The 16,018-nt window shown below is 36.3% G+C and overlaps 4 non-coding genes across 4 annotated transcripts; all 4 read right to left on the bottom strand.

The window, feature by feature from the left end:
- Positions 1-10,655: 10,655 nt before the first annotated feature.
- LOC132035647 (small nucleolar RNA SNORD24) lies at positions 10,656-10,747 on the bottom strand. The gene has a single exon (XR_009409369.1). It is a non-coding gene; the product is annotated as a small nucleolar RNA SNORD24 (small nucleolar RNA).
- Positions 10,748-10,834: 87 nt separating this feature from the next.
- Positions 10,835-10,909, bottom strand: LOC132035680 (small nucleolar RNA R12). Its single transcript, XR_009409400.1, has one exon. It is a non-coding gene; the product is annotated as a small nucleolar RNA R12 (small nucleolar RNA).
- A 623-nt stretch (positions 10,910-11,532) lies between these two features.
- Positions 11,533-11,624, bottom strand: LOC132035646 (small nucleolar RNA SNORD24). Its single transcript, XR_009409368.1, has one exon. It is a non-coding gene; the product is annotated as a small nucleolar RNA SNORD24 (small nucleolar RNA).
- Positions 11,625-11,736: 112 nt separating this feature from the next.
- LOC132035681 (small nucleolar RNA R12) lies at positions 11,737-11,813 on the bottom strand. The gene has a single exon (XR_009409401.1). It is a non-coding gene; the product is annotated as a small nucleolar RNA R12 (small nucleolar RNA).
- Positions 11,814-16,018: the final 4,205 nt, after the last annotated feature.

Genomic DNA, 16,018 nt, shown 5'->3' with positions numbered 1-16,018 from the left:
GAAACACAGTGCTTCCGGTAAGGAAAAGTCAGTATGAATAAATATACTGAGTATGTAAGGTAGATAAGAACATAAGTAAGAACATCAATGTGAATAAGAACAGAAAGAGTCAACCTGAAACATCGAAATGCCACTGAGGATGCATGATATGCATATGTATACTCATACGTGTGTGTGTGTGTGTGTGTGGGGTACCGACCTACGTAGGCATAATATCATAACGTACCAGCCTTTATGGGCGTAATCATCATCATCATCATATTGTACCCAACTGATTAGTGGTAATAATATATATATATATATATATATGCACATAGGTTTCTGTCCGACAAATTATAGCTCGATGGTAAATAGATATACCATATACATATATATACATGCATGAGGAACATTAGAAAGACATTATGAGCCCATCGGAGTGTCATAAGGTCGTTAAGCCTCCGAATGACGTTATATAGCTATCAAATCAGCCTACGTTTTATTATGAATACGGAAAACATGACATGAGAAAGTTCTTTAAGCATAGTTATGAAAGGAAGGACATAAACATCTCTAACTTATTGTGAGTGGATTCGTTTTAGAGGGACGTTCGTTTAGGTTTCGTTTCTATCGGGATCATGCCAACAGAAGAAAAGGAAAGTCTTCACATACCTTATTGAGTCTCCGGACAACACAATCCAAGCAGCCCATATAGCGCCATAACCTATAACAATGATAAAGCTTTCGTTATGCTAAGGAAATACTAGTATATCATGTATATCGAGCGGCAAGATCATTCTATAATGAATCAGACTACATTTCCCCTGTATCTGTCACATTTCCCATGTTCAACATAGCCAGAGCAGCAACAACTACATCAAATTCATCAATTACAACCTTAAAGAAACTTAGAACAATCATCAAACGGTCCACATGACAACAATAACAGCCTATACGACTTTCCGGTATCAATTTCATGTCTTTTCATCTAACAACTTGGCTATAACTTGAATAAAATTAAATATACCTGAGAATGGAGAATTTTACCTCATTCCAGCAAGAACACACAAACCCCAAGCTTAGTTCACCTAGCAACAGCCTCTAATTCAACAATCAAGAAGAGGAGAGGGACTACCCGATCATTACGAGCCTTCTGAGGGCTAAATCATGTTATAAACGTATGGATCCTATCCTAGATGATATGTGAACCTTGGGGGAGTTTTTGGGAGCTTAGGGGATCTGAGGAGAGTGAAATTAAAGGGTGAAATGATCTCCACCGCTTCAACCCCTTTAAAAAGGGGTGGCACCAACTCAATTCTACGGTGGATTCACAGACCGTGAATGCTATGAATTGCCCCAAAAATTTCCAAGTTAGGGCCTGGATCTATAGTGGAGCCGTGAATCACTTTCACAGTCCGTGAAATGCCTCAATGTTTACCGACTTTAGACGAACTTAATTTATTCATTCACTTAACCTCGAAACCTTACGATACTTACTTAACACTTGTCTTAACCTTCCATAAACCTCGTAAAGGAATCCTAGCCTCTTCAAATCTACGTTAGTCTACTTACGATTCAATCATCGTAGAAGTGAGAGGTGTAACAACATGGACCTCATGAGTCCCTCATGGATCACGTGAAATGTAATTCGAGCTGAGTGTGAAACCTTTAAGAGAGTGATAATATGACATTTTATCTTTATGAAGTCCTATCGAGGTTAGTTTGGTTGAGATTAATTGTTTTAAGATCATGACGAATAGTGAGGAGTGTAAGATTCGATAGAAGTCTGGCTTCCAGCCAGAATATGTGAGAATCCATTGGGAAATTGAGAAAACTTAAGACATGAAAGCTGTAGTCCTTTGAAATACCATTCCAACCATATATGGACCAGGTCAATTGGAGCTCTGTGCTAGAAGTTATGCCCTATTGACTGAACGCTATCTGCAATCATGGCACCCTTGCGTCGCAAAGGTGAGGAGAGTTTTTCACCTTTCTACTGATTTTTGGCCTGCTGCACCACCTTTTCAATGGAAAGGTTTCACAAGGGAGGTGCCTCGCGATGGCTTTGCGATGCAAGAGTGGCGCGAGGGCACACTTTTTATGGTTCCGAACTTTATAAGTTTATAACTTCATTATAACTTTTCTCCACTTCATTTCGGACGAACCTTTGGAGGAAAAGAACCCTAAGGACCTCTCTCAAACCCTAAGGTAATTTTTTGATTAATCTCTATGAATTCTACATCAAGTCCAACCTTGTTTAACACGAGTTCATCTTCCTTATCCCTAGATTATTGAAAACTCAAAGAAAGAAGAAGAAAGGACGTTTGGGACTTCTTCTAAAAGGTATGACCTTCAATTTTTTTGATGTTATTGAAGGGATTTATACTAGTGTAGATTATCCTATGGATTAGAATCCATGAACGATTCATAAAGCGATCAAGGACACATTTTGAGGCTTGAAAAGCCCTAGTTTTCGAATTAGGGAGAAAAACTATTACATCTTGTATTTTCGTATGTTACGATACGTAGTACGTTAGTCGACATAGGCTCAGAGAGAAATTTATTCCAAAGGTTATAAGTATTTAAAACCATGTTTAGTATGTGTTGGAAGGTTTAGAGGTTAAACGAATCGAAGAAGATAAGTTTCGTCAGAAGCCGACTAATGATGTGAAAAATGGTTGAAAGTACGGACCCTATATAATTTCTATGGACCATTTTTGTACAGGGTCTGACTGTAACTACTAAGCAAAAAGTTGGAAAGATGTTGTATGAAATACGGTCCGAAATACGATCTAAAATACGGACCGTAATTATGAAATACGATCCCATAAGTCAAACCGTATTTTTGGACGGTGGATTTTAGTATATATATTGTTGAAGCGGTGGCTATTATTCCATATGTCATTTTCGACCTCCACAGCTCCCATACACCCCTAAAACACTCCCCAAGAGTTCTTGTACGATCCAAGAGTAAATCCAAAGGTAAAAAACGTAAATCTTGCGTTGGGAATCCCGTGGTGCTAGTAGATCGTAGTTCTTCTTGTTGTAGTTGATTTAAAAGTCCCTTAAAGTTGAAGCAATCTTGAATTAAGTGTTGTTTTTGCTGTTTTGAGGCTAGACTTCCCTTCTCCTATATTTATTTGAGTTCATCTAATCCATGGCTATGTTATTTGAGTAAGAACTTACAAATTGGCATCGAAAGTTGTTTATGAGTTGTTGTGTCTTGTTGGGCTTTTTTGAAGTTGTTCTTGTGAGGTAATATGGCTGTAAATTGGTGGAAGAACTTATATTTGTGTTGGTAGTGGTGATGTATGCTTTGAAGGGAGGAAAGGTCATAGTGAAGCATTGTTTAGTTATTTGCAACCCGAGTTTGTTGCTCGACGTGTCGTATGTTAGTTTTCCTTAGTTTGACGTTAGTCCTGTTCTCATTTATTGTAGATTGAAGTGTTGTACAGACTGATTTCATCGTTGATGTCGAGTAAGTCGATGAAAGGTATGTCATGGCTATTCCCTATCTCTTTGTTGGCATGAATTCGTATCTATAACGATTCCCGAAAGAAACGTTCAAAAGAAGAGTTGTTCATAAAATATCCTACTAATATTGTCCTATATCATTTGTATCATAGTACCCCTCATCGGGAGTTCATACTCGCCCTCTAATACTTGTTCCAAGTTACATGAAAAGACAGAGAGTGTATGTATACAGTTGTACAATATTATTACACACCACTGAGTTATAATCGATTGGGTATGGCACTATTGTGCATTCACACCGAGCCTTATATGGCAGGGTACAAAATGATATTCACACCGAGCCTTATATGGCCGGGTACGGTATGATATACACACCAAGCCTTATATGACCAGGTACGGTACTATTGTATTATTTATATGATATAAGTAAGAAGTAGGTAAGTATACCCTCAGATTATCCTTGACTCTCAGTTACATTTAGTTGCTCATGTGTATCAATTCAGTTTCAATTGATAGTTATTCAATTGCCCTACATTTCGTATTGACGTCCATTTTGTTGGGGCGCTACATTTCATGCTGCAAGTCTTGACAGGCAAATAGATAGGCCTCCTCAAGAGGCGTTGTTCTAGAGTTCGGCCTTGGATTGGTAGCTCATATCATCCGGAGTTGCCAAACGAAGTTTTGGAGTCATGTGGTATATATAGACATGATGGGTAGGCCTGTGGGTCTGATGTGCACACGGGTTTGCCTTGTCGGTCCTTGTATATACCTCTTTTTCTTTGCTTAGTTGTTGGCATCCATGGTGGCCTTGTCCACCCGTATATATGTATATATATCTTTTGAATTGATTCCAATTTAGTTGATACAGTCACCCATTTACACGTTATCATGAGTTTCGGCCTTGTTGTCCTAAGACGTTACAAAATGTTATAAAGTTCGGCCTTGTTGGCCTAGATGTCTCTGTATGTGTTTAGATTTCATGAGTTACAGGTTGGTACGCTCGGTCAAGTAAGATACTAAGTGTCAGTCTCCTCCCCAGGGATCTGGGGCTTGACAAAACTCGTAGAATTGAATAAAGTTCTAAACTTGTGATTAAAATTGATTGTAGAACGGTTGTTGAATGAAGAGGATTGCGATTGCTTGCGTTTTCGCGGAAATTGAGGTATGTCTTTTTTTTAACATACTTTTCAACCTTTAAAAATAATTTTTTAACAAGGTTTGTGTGTGTGAGGGACAAACCCCCATTAAACCTTATATGTGTGTGTGTGTGTGTGTGTTTATATATATATATATATATGTATCCGTGATTTCCCCTATTAAGGAATGATTGAAAGTAAATTATAAAGCTTTGAATTTTGAATATTATTTACCCCTATATGGAATGCTTCGAATGTGAATTTGAAAGCTATAATATTTGATGTGTTTTGCCTGATGAACGGGTTTCGTTGAATTGAAATTGATTAATGATGTGAACTTGGTTTCTAAATCAATTAATGTATACCCCTATAAACGGGATGACGAACATAATACATAATGAATGATTCGGCTTCTATGCTATGATTGTAATTCAACCTTTAAAAATGCTTTCTTTAGGAAGGTTTGCGTGAATGAAGAACAAGCCCGCATTAAACCATATATATATATATATATATATATATATATAGCATTGAACCTTGAACATCATTTTACCCTATATGGGATGCTTCAAAAAACGTGATTTCGGAGGCTTAGATATTTGATGTGTTTTTTCCTATGAACGTCCATTGAATTGAAATTGATTAATGATTTGAACTTGGTTTCTAAATTGATTAATGACATTGGTATACCTCGATTAATGGGATGATGACATAATTCATAATGAATGATTCGGCTTCTATGTTATGATTGTAATTCGGCTAATAAGCCATGATTTCGATTGTTTATGTTTGGCCTAGCTACTCGAGAGAAATGGTAGTCTCTATGGATCCTAGTGGGGTTAGCCTAGCCATTCGGGAGGAAGAGTGGTCATCGAGGGTGGTTGGTAGTCCCGATGTGGTCTTTGCCTATGTATTCGGGGGGAAGGGTAGACATATAGCTAGCAGATAGTTTCTATCTTCCACAAAGCAGTGGACAGCCTGAGTTTTATAGATCAAGATTGTGACCCTTACTGCATGGTTCTTCCACCACAACCATATTCTACCATTGGGATTGAATGGGTAGATAGTAGCAACCACCCGCCTCATCCCCTAGCTTCCTTTCACTTTGAGTTGATTTCCTATTGAGCCCTCTATATTCAGTGAGCACACAATTTTGAGGAATGTTTAACCATCTATTTACTTCCTTTCACCGCATTATTAGTGGATTTATTTGTATGGATTCTCAAGGCCTGAGTAAGATTATGACTAAGCAGATGTGCAACCATTTCCATGTCAAATGCTAGATCATGCATAAGTGCTCTTTTCTTTGAGTGTTCCACAATCTTCTTCTTACCTTTGGCTTTCATTTTCTTAACTGTTGCAGTGTCACGACCCAACCCGCTATGACTGACATCCATCTAAATCCTAGTGGGAGAACCAACATACAAGACACACATCCAATTGATCTGGTTTTATATTAACCAAGCTAAACAATTATTACTCATTTAACATCAAAAGAACAAGTAAATCATGCCATAAATGCTGAAATAAATGCGGAAGTTCTAACTATTACAATCCCCAAAATTCGAAAGTCATCGTACAGGACTCTAATCTAAAACATGTCTAAGAACTAAAATCTAACAATTAAGTAATCCATAATGTCCAGAGTACGAAAAGACATCATAACAAGAAGATCTTCAAAGTGCCCCTCGGTACGGGAAGAAGCTCACCCCAAAATCGTCAACAAATATCCTCCACACTAGATGTGAGGACGAATCACTTTGTATCACAATCCGACTCAAAAGAATGCAGAAGGTAGTATCAAGACAAACACTATGTAACTGTACATATCATAGGCCGACTAAGATTAGTATCATGCATCTTTCGTAAAATCAATAGAATAAACAAGCCATCAATGTACATGAATATCAATAAATCACAGCAAGTCAACCAAGGACAATCACAATCAAATCACCAAGATGTCAAGCATCACAATCATGTAAGCCACAACGGAAATAAATTTACCACAATAATCACGTAAGCCACAACGAAAATAAATTTACCACAATAACCTCACTCGTTGTACATTCATGCTAGTTGATGTCTTAGCTCAGTAGTCATGACCTGCACGGGACCCATGGTGTCCATGTACCACTCGTTCCGGATCCACTACTCAGACCCGAGCGCAAACCTCCTCTCCGAAACGAACCTCGAACACGGGACATAATCAATGTACCTCTCATTTCCGGAACTAACATCGGACCACGAGCCCATAATCTAGGTCACATATATGCCTTTCCATACCTCTTAGCGTAACGTTGTTTCTTACCTTTCAAGACATCAATACTCAACTCCTCATTTCATATCACCATACCATCGAGAAGATTATATTAGCTTCTCATCACAATACATCCACTACAGATTCAATCACACAGTAATAATGGCACGAAGCCTACACAAACACTCAATTCGCATTCACATAGGAGCTTAACCATACAATATCATGCATGAAAACTAAAAATGCTTTCTCTTAAGGAAATCACAAAAAAAAATACAATCAACTAACCAAGGTCTAACTTGAGACCGTAACCTACCTCAACGTAGAGCCGGAACACGCAGGCTACTTTGCTACAGCCTTTCCTTTCCTTAACGCCTCAGTACGTTCACGGTCTAGAAATAGAAGGCTCAATGAGTCACATTGCTCAATTTATAAATACCAAAGCAAGAATACCCTTCCCTTCCCCCATTCTAAGGGTGGATGATTTTCTAGGTGATAAACAATCTATCAAATATTCATTTACCATCAATTTATACAACATTCTATCAAATATTCCCATTACAAGCAGTTTCTATGGCAAAGACACAATTTTTATAGAACCCTGGGTCTCCAATCACTTAGTTTATGATTCTAAATGTTCAATTTATGACAAATAGCAACTAAACAATACATTTAAATGATAACTAAGCAATAATGACCATAACCCATCAAGTTTAGAAGGTTTATTGACATCCTAAGGTTTCTACATCAATTCCTCAATTAAAGACCCATGAAGATGATTAGAATAATAAAGGAGAATGGAATGATAGAGCATGGAAAGCAATGGAACTTACCTCACAAATTTATCTTACCCTAGCTTGAAAATTCTCTCTCGGTGCTTGTTGGGAAGTGTGTTGGTATTTTGTGAAAAGAGAATAAAACTGAGTATATAAATTTGCTAACGCTTTACGTCGACCGCCACAAATGGCATCACGCTCGCTCGCAATGGGTACCTCTATGGGCCGTCACCCACCACGAAACCTCAGCGACGGCAAGCGGCGGTCCATCCACCGCTATAGCGGTGCCGCCATAGAGGTATTGCTCGCAAGGCGCCGGCCACCAAGGAAATGGATGGTCAAGGGGGCCGGTCCACGTACTCGTATAATGGCATTTCGCCGCAAAGAAGACTTCCACCGCCACGGGGCGGTACATTTGGGGCAGTGAGCTCGATTTTGTCTAGTTTTTCCCCCTATCACCCCACATCTCATCCAAGGCCTCAAAAACACAACATAAAACATGCACACATACAAAAAGACGCCCTACGAATCCAGCCGCGGCCTCGAAATTCCCAACGGAATCCTAATTTCCCATAACGACCGGGTGGTCGTTATATGCAGGGTCTTGCACTTCTTCATTGTTGATCCCATCTGTTACAGCATTTAGAGTTTCAGCAATCCCATCTCCACTAGTCTCTGTCACTTGTTCAGCTTCATTTGTAGAATTTTGAGCAGCAGTTTCAGCTATTGTTTGTCTCTGTTGACCATCACCATCACCATCTACAAGTTGCTTTGGATTTGGTCCTTTTCAATCACCTGTTCTCCAGGTTTAGCATGTCATTCATGTCTTTGCTGCTGCTTTTTTTTTAGGTGGTTGTTTATTCTCAGGTCATGGATTCATAGGCACTTTATAACTCCCACTCTCATGCCCTAAATGACAACAATCCTGGCAGAAGAGAGGCCTATATTCATAATCTACTACTTGGTCTCTATAGCACCCAGCTGGATCTTCAATCACTAGATCCTTAGGTAAAGAAATGGATATATCAATATCTATCAGCATTCTTGTGTATGATATCCTATGCCTTTGAGTTGTTAGCTTATGTGTGCATATAGTTTATCTAATACACCTAGCAATCCTTCCCAAATTCTCAAGGTCCCAAAACTAAACATGCAGATTTTAGAATGTAACCCAAATTGGAAGCGTCAATTTAGGCTCAGTTAGCAAGTGAAAATCAAGTTTTCAGTCCTGTAAGATCATAGGTCGATGATTGAAAGTGAGTGGCCCTTCACTGAGCACTTTGGCCTTCTCCTCTTCACAATCAAATCTAAATATGCAATACCCGTCATCGTGTAGATAGACCTATGGAGTAGAAACAAAGTTCCAGACTACATAGATAAATCGAACCATTTCTTTGAACTTGAGATTACCACCTATTACAATATATCCTATTAAAGCCACTTTCCATTTAGTAGTTTGCTCCCTAACTCTCTTAGGGTTTAGTTTGCTTACCTTGACCCCATCCTACAACGCTGGGGGATAGTAGCTCAGTTGTATTCCTTGTCGTAAAGACCGATGTCCACTCACCACGTCCTCCATGGAAGGTTTTATCTCACCAGAAGATCTTGTTGTTGTAATCGTCTCTCCTTCCAATTCCAGCGGTCATGGATGGAGCCATCTTAGGCGAAGGGTGGTCAGGTGCATACCATTCGCTGAAAAATTACGCGGTGTATATAGGTTAAATATTAACTATTATGAGTACATATTTAATTTTGCACACCCTTAACACAAGTGAGAAGAAAATTTGCACACCCTTTGTTAAATTCCTGGCTCTACCACTGCCAGCGGTGTTTCATTTTCCATAGGTGATGGTGGAAGCTCCTTATGTGACAACAACTTCAGCACCGCAGGGGAAGGAGGCTTATGAGCTTAAGTAGGTGGTCATCTCTGCTCCTTCGACAATGGAGCGTGCTGGAATACCGTGGGTGAACTCCCTCTCCTCACTAACCATTGAGCGAATTGCATAGGACCTAGGGTTTGCATAATTCCATCAGTTGGGGTAATCTATCATTCTTCGTGTGTATCTTCTTCCTCAGGAGGAGGTGAAGTGGGTTTTTCCGATGGAGGCGGCTTCCTCCGACGTGTCATCGCCCTTCGGTGCACTTTAGCGAAGAGTTGAGACTTTATTGTCTCGTAAGATGGACATTATTTGATTTATTTATTGAAAAATTGGACTGATGGACACTATGTTGTTATTGTAAGAAACTAACAACTAAGTTAAAACGATCAAAATAATAATTACTCATAAAATGAATAAATAGGGCAGATTGTTTTATACTTGAACTCCTAAGTTACAAAATAAATGAAGTACATATAAGCTAATTTCATATTCTTTTTCATTTTAGCACTGATGAAATGAATTTTTTTTTTTTTTTTTTTTGTCATTTCTAACAGTACCAGTTATAATTCTATGTTTCGTTATCGTGTAATACCACAATTAGGATCGAACTAAACTTGTACTATTTTGTATAGTTAAATGGTTGTTAGTGTTTTATATTAAAGAATAAGAACTATTTTAATTCAAAGTCTTTAGTAAGGAAAATGTAAGTTAGAATATGTACAAGTTTGAGACACTTTTGTTGAAATAAAAAGAAGATTAATGACTTTACTATGTAATTTTTCTGAATTGAGTTAAAATTTGAAAAATTGAATATATTTTTTCCACTTATTCTTGCGAGAATTCTTTTATTTAGAATAGTGATGCATTTTATAAAGGATTTAGGAATGTTAACTACTTGCCTTTTGTTAGCTAAATATTTTCGCATCTTCGACGGGTCATACGCCTTTTACAACACGGTGTAAATCAGATAATAATATTTTTCTATTTTAATATATTATCTTTTTAGAGTTTATTTTATTAAACGGTTTTCTATTTTGAAATGTCCTGTTTTAAGAGTTTGGGAGTGAGGTGCGTGAAGTTGGTAACATTACGAGTTTAGGAACTAATGAGAGAAAATCTTGATATTGAAACCCAAAACCAAAAGGCAACATGAGGCCTCAGGGATCTTGGTGGATAAGGATGATATCACACGAAAAGTTAATAAATTTTCTTCAAGAGTAGCAAATTTTTCTTACATCACCGGCCATTTTTCTTTGTAAATATTGATTCAAAGAAAATAACAAAATTAGAAAAAATTAAATAAAGAGTAAAGGGAACTCGATTATGATTGTGATAAGTCAGAAGTAGCTGGTTGTAGTAATCATGTATATCAGTGGGAATCCGAATGATTTCTTTCATCACCCTTACACATCATAATCGAAACAGTCCGAATGTCGTTAATTTTTGAAAGATCAAATAAAATAAATAGTTCAAGTAAGAGCAAAAATAGATATCTACATTGTCACCAATAAAAAAAAAAAAGGATGATTCGGATTATTCGATGGAGAAAGTAATTATTCATATGTTGGTATGTTATTGTTGTAGTACTAGGTTAAGAGTATAGGATACAAGAATTAATGCAAGTATTTCTATTTTTCACATTAGAATTTAGATTGTAATCAATTCCCTTGTAATTCATGAGTAATATGCCAATAAAAATTAGAATGAACTATTTACTATCTATGTAGCTTTTACATATACCACTTATTTCTGAAAACTATCTATGTAGCTTTTACATTAACCATTTAACAGATTAGAGTCCTAATTTCTCTTTAAATCTGTTCAAAATAAAAAAATTTAAAAAGATACTTGATATAGTATACATTTAAAACACCTAAATTGAAAGAGATGAAGCATGTATCATATCTACTTATAAATATTAACTATTTCTTGGGAAAAAATTCGTCAAAATTTGAAAGCACTTGCCCCATAAATGCAACCACACTAACAATAAAACCTTATATTTTAAAAAGAAAACAATTTAAAAATAAGGCCTCAGAGATCTTGGTGGATAAATAATCATCAGATGGAAATTTGATAAATTCCCATCAAGAGTAGCAAATATATCCTTACATCACCGGCCTTTTTTCTTTGAAAATTTCAATTTAAAGAAATCGAAGAAAGTAAAACAAAAACAAGATAAACACATAAAATGAAATAAAGAGAAAAGAGGGAGATTCAGATTATTATGATGTGTAAGTCAGAAGTAGCTGGTTGTAGTAATCACGTATTAATTCAGTGGGAATCCGAATGACTTCTTCATCATTCTTACACATCATAACCGAGTTGAAAGATCCAATAAAACAAATTATTTAAAGAAAAATAAATAAAGAAAGAAAGATGTATCTACATTGTCACCGAAAAATCCTATTAGAAAAGGGATAGTTCGGAGCTAAAGGTAGACACATATATATAGGAATAGATATATATGCATTGTTTGCATATCGCCTAATGATAGATCCCATGACCAATTCTTCAATGAGTTCGATCAAGGAATTGCAATATTAGGCATCTAATGATTTTCTTTTAAAAAAAAAAAAAAAAAAAAAACGAGAACTCATGAGAAACTAATTCATGAGTAAGAGAGAACACCGGAGACAGCAGACAAAAGGTAGAGTTATGGTTGAAGAGGGGGTTATCAGGTGTATTTATAGGAAGCAAGAAAAACCCTAGGGAGAGGTTTTATGTCAGTATTTATGTTTTAATGGACTGGATTGTTCTGGCCCGGTAAAAGGCATGGGCCGACGACCCCCATCATATATTCTAGTCCTTCAAGGGTCATTGCACTGGTGACCCCATTTTTTAGTGCTGTTTAATTTTCATCCCTTATAACAAATGCTCCCTCGGTCTTAATTTATATGATATTAGGGGTGTCAATTCTGGCCCAAAACGTGATGACCCAACCAATCCGTCCAAAATTTTATGAGTTGAGCACAAGATAATTAGCACTGGGCTGATTTTTAGCCCATTCATCAGAACCCATTTTTTAATTGATTGTCATTTCAGCCCAATATGGGGCCGAAATATGGCCCAAGTCCAACTGTTGAAAACCCCTAAATTATTAGTCATTTCAGACTTCCTCTTTCTCTACTTTATTCATCTTCCTCTTTCTCTCTCCCCTTCCACACTTTATTCAACATACCCAGGTTGGTGAAATTTCAACATACCCATGGTTCGATTTTTTTTTTTTTTTTTAAGAGAAACAAAGAAATGCCAGCATACATATGTTTGCATATTTATATGATAAATCATGAGTGTATTTGAGACATAAAGATGACAAAAGGCATATGATTTTCACTTCGATTTTCTCTTGGGTTCTATTTTTTCTTTTCTTTTTTCAGTGTTATTGTTTTTTTTTTTTTTTTGGCATCATTTGTGGGTTGCTGCTATTTTTTTGTGGGTGCTGGAAAATCATTGTCAAAGTTGGTTATTGGGGAAGTGAATTGAATTAGTTCTTGATTTATGTATCTCTGGAATATGTTATTACAACAGTATACTTGGAATATATGCTAAGAGGTTCTTTCTTTTTTTGTAGGTAGTCTTATGGATCATACTGAAGCGTGTAATGAAGTGACTCAAGAGAGCTTTTCAAGTTCATCAAAATGACAAAAAAATAAATCTACACCGTGGGAGGGTTATGAGAAGTTGCCAAAGGATAGTAATACAGATAATAGATTAAGGGCAAAATGCAAAACTTGTGGAGATGTTTTTATGGCTGACTCAACTTCGGGAACTACAAATTTAAATCACCATCGAGCTAAACACCTAAAAGAAGCAGCCTCTCAAGTTGTGCCAATAAATCACAAACAATATCGTGATAAGGTAAGAAAGGCTATAGTTAGACACAACTACCCGTTTTGTTTTGTGGAGCATGAAAGGGATTTGGGAGTTGCACGAATTTTTGAATCCCCGTTAAGACCTTTTTCAAAAAATACTGCAAGAGCTGACGTTAGTAAGTTGTATCAAAATCAAAAAGAAATACTCAAGAATGAACTTGCACTTATTCCAAGTAGGATATGCTTGACAACTGATTTATGGAGTTCACTCATCCAAAATGGTTATGGTGTGTTCGCTCATTATGTTGATATAGATTGGGTTTTGCAAAAGAAATTTTTGATATTTCGTCATGTTCCTCCTCCCTATACTGGTGCCGTTATAGGTCCAAAATTGATCAATATGCTTAAAGAATGGGGAATTGAGAAGAAGATATTTTCTATAACGTTAGATAATGCGCGATATAATTAAGGTGTTGTAGATAGATTGATTGAACATTTTAAGTTCTTTGGATTCTTTACTTTGCAATGGAAAATTTGTGCATATTCGATGTGCAAACCACATTTTAAATTTGGTAGTCAACGCAAGTTTGGAAACAATTGAGCTCGCCATATTTAACGTTAGAGAAAGTGTAAAGTATGTTAAAGGCTCCGAGTCAAGAATTATAAAGTTTGTAGAGTATATCAAGAACCTTGGCATAAAGTTGAAAGGGAAATTGCGTCAAGATGTACCGACTAAGTGGAATTCTACATATTTGATGCTTGATAGTGCTATACCTTACCGTCGAGCATTTTCTGATTTTAAGGTACTTGATAGTCAGTTTAAATGTTGTCCTCCTAAAGAGGATTGGATTAATGTTGAAAGGATTGCTAAGTTTTTGAGGCCTTTCTATGATGTCACTACTTTGTTTTCAGGGAGTCAATATCCTACTGCCAATGTGTATTTTCATAAAGTTTGGAAAATTCATACGATGATAAGCGAAGCGATAGATAGTGAGGATCTTAATATCAAGGAAATGGCACAACTAAGTTTGTACTTGGAAGAGCCTGTGTTGGTTCGCAAAGGAAATGAAAATTTAGATGTGCTTAAATTTTGGAAGGATAATAGGATTAAATATCCGGAACTCTCATTGATGGCACGTGATTTGTTAAGTATTCCTATCACCAGTGTTTCATCCAAGTCCGCTTTTAGTGTTGGAGGTCGCGTTATTGGAAAATTTCAAACCTCTATTTTACCCAAGAATGCAGAAGCTAAGTTGTGTTCACGAGATTGGCTTTATGGTCATCAAGGTAAAATATGATCAAAACTGTTATCTTGACATTTGTTTTATACAATCTTTGTTGTAGCTTCATAATTTCTTTAATCTTCTTTGTTTAGCTTCTCCATGACTCTAAAGAGGAAGATGACATTGCAATGTATACGGGGAAATTTGTCTTACCTTCCAACATAGCCGATGTTTTTCTCAGCTTTCTTGACGAAGGGAAGAAGAATGATGCTTAGAGGATGATGAGTAGTAAAGAAATGACCAGAACCTTTTTCTCACAGTGATTATTATAGTTTTTATTACAAACATTTGTTTGGATGTTGTTGTTTGGTTGATTCTGAAGGATCTGAAAACATGGGGTTCTGTTGAAGTAACTAACGTTGCTTGGGAGAAATTGGAGAAACCAGCAAATAAGAGCACAAGGAGCAGAGAGTTTCTTCCACCCATTTTCATCACCGTATACTTTTCATCATTGTTTTGTTGACTTTTAATAGCCTCATCTCTTTTTCTTTTTACCTGGTTCTTGTTCACTAACAAATTTGTAAGTCGTCTTATTCATATTTACTGCAAAACCTTAATAAACTTATCACTGGAAGTTCTGCCTTTATTAAGGTTTGTATCCTTTATGCAAAGTTCTGCAAAATACATATGATACATGGCCTTAGTACTTTATATGTGAGTCGCATGTCCTATAATTGTGTATTTTGCAGATTCTTTAGTAACTGGTTTATGTAAAGCTTTCATTTGGTTGTATGAGTTTATTGATGGAAAGCTTTCATTTGGTTGTATGAGTTTATTGATGGAGTTGATTAACTTTCCAAAAAAAAAAAAAAAAAGAATTTGAAACTGATTAATTTTAGCAGAAAGGAATCAATGTGAAAAAAAAAATTGGGTCAAAATTGGGTTGGTCGTAACCTAGCCCATTTCAGCCCAATTATTTTTTGGGCCAATGTTAGCCCAACCCATCTATTTTTTGGCCATCTAGTATTGATTTCAAATTTCAACCCACCCTTTTGACACCCCTATATGATATAGTTTGACTAGACACGGAATTTAACAAAAAAAAGTAAAACTTTTGAAATTTGTGGTCTAAAGCAAGTTATAGATATTTGTATGACTGTAAATTATTTCATTAGAGATAAAAGAGAAAGTTTTAAGTTAAATTATTTCTAAATATATAAATGTATAATTCTTTTTTAGACAGATTAAAGAAGAAAATGTATCACATAAATTGGGAAGAGGGAGTAACTTTTTTGTGGGCATAAATTTATATTTTTGCATCATAATATCTCATAAGTTATGCTCTTAAAGAACTTGTGTCCCGCTAGGTATAAGTTCGATCGCTAGAAGGCAAAAATTAAAGATATGCTTATTTGAAGGGAAAAACGTGCAATTTCTTCTTCCTTCAAAGTTTCCCATTTGGGATGCAAAGTATATTT

This window comes from Lycium ferocissimum, chromosome 10 (genome assembly GCF_029784015.1).
Source record: "Lycium ferocissimum isolate CSIRO_LF1 chromosome 10, AGI_CSIRO_Lferr_CH_V1, whole genome shotgun sequence".
Lineage (NCBI taxonomy): Eukaryota > Viridiplantae > Streptophyta > Magnoliopsida > Solanales > Solanaceae > Lycium > Lycium ferocissimum.
The sequence above is the reverse complement of the archived record's forward strand: the minus strand, read 5'-3'. Positions and strand labels throughout refer to the sequence as shown.